Below are 1424 nucleotides of genomic sequence, written 5' to 3' on the forward strand. Positions count from 1 at the left end.
TCCCCCTCCCTCCTCCTCATCCCCCTCCCTCCTCCTCATCCCCCTCCTCCTCTTCTTCTTCTTCTTCCTCTTCCTCTTCTTCTTCTTCCTCTTTTTGGACAGAGTCTCGCTGTGTCTCCCAGGTTGGCGTGCAGTGGCGTGATCTCAGCTCACTGCAACTTCCACCTCCTGGGTTCAAGTGGTTCTCCTGCCTTGACCTCCCGAGTAGCTGGGATTACAGGCGCCTGCTACCACACCTGGCTAATTTTTGTATTTTTAGTAGTGATGAGGTTTCACCATGTTGGCCAGGCTGGTCTTGAACTCTCGACCTCAGGTGATCCACCTGCCTTGGCCTCCCAAAGTGCTGGGATTACAGTTGTGAGCCACCATGCCTGGCCTGAAAATCCTCATCTTCCTTTTCAGGCCAGCCAAGGCAGAGGCTCACAGATGGAACTGCAGGCCACAGCATCACCCCATCTCTCAATCTTATGACAGCTAACTATCAAGACATTTCTGTAAAAAGAAATCATTAAATAAAAAAAGATACCTTCACTTTTATGTTTATTATAGTACTGTTTAACCCAGTGTTCATCAACAAATGGGTAGAAAAAGTATGGTACATATACACAATGGAATACTATTAAGCCATAAAAAAGAAACCAAAATCATTTCTTTTGCAGCAATATGGATGGGACTGGAGGTCATTACCTTAAGTGAAACAAGCCAGAAACAGAAAAACAAATATTACGTGTTCTCACTGATATGTGGGAGCTAAATAATGTGTACATGTAGATGCACAGTGTGGAATGGTAGACAGTGGAGACTCAGAAGGGAGTGGGGTGGAAGGAGGTGGATGATGAGAAATTACTCATTGGGTACTATGCGTGTTATTTAGTTGATGGATCCTCTAAAGCCCTGACTTCACCACTGCACAATCTATGCATGTAACATGATTGTACATGCACCCCATACATTTATACAAATAAAAAGATTATCATAAAAAATAAAGCTGGATATATAACCCCCCAAAAAGAAATTCCTGTAAATGAAACGTGCCCCCAAGCTGAGTCTACGGCTTTCTATCATGACCAAGGAGAATTTCTCACACCTCTTACTTCCTCTTTCTTCCTTTCCCTATTCCTGCCATCTTACTCCTCAAAACAAGACACCTTGTCTGGGGTTTGTTGGTATGAGCTAAGTGACCAGAGTGTGCGCAACTGAGGGCAAACATGAAAAATAAGGAACTGAACTAAAAAGATGAACCTGCTCACGTACGTTCATGGCAGTGCTATTCACAATAGCAGCTACATGGAACCAGCCCAGATGTTCACCCGCAGTGGATTGAATAAAGAAAATGTGGCACATTTACACCGTGAAATACTACATAGCCACAAAAAAGAATGAAATCCTGTCCTTTGCAGCAACATGGATGTAAGTAGAGGCCA

General features: G+C 43.8%; 1 long non-coding RNA gene across 1 annotated transcript in view; it reads left to right on the plus strand.

Moving 5' to 3' along the window:
- Positions 1–511, plus strand: part of LOC111553895 — a 3723-nt gene extending 3212 nt beyond the window's left edge. Inside the window, exons 3-4 of the long non-coding RNA XR_002735109.1 lie at positions 103–313; positions 403–511. This is a non-coding gene — a long non-coding RNA (uncharacterized LOC111553895). The remainder of the gene's footprint in view (positions 1–102; positions 314–402) is intronic.
- The last annotated feature ends 913 nt before the right edge of the window (positions 512–1424 follow it).

This window comes from Piliocolobus tephrosceles, chromosome 21 (genome assembly GCF_002776525.5).
Source record: "Piliocolobus tephrosceles isolate RC106 chromosome 21, ASM277652v3, whole genome shotgun sequence".
NCBI lineage: Eukaryota > Metazoa > Chordata > Mammalia > Primates > Cercopithecidae > Piliocolobus > Piliocolobus tephrosceles.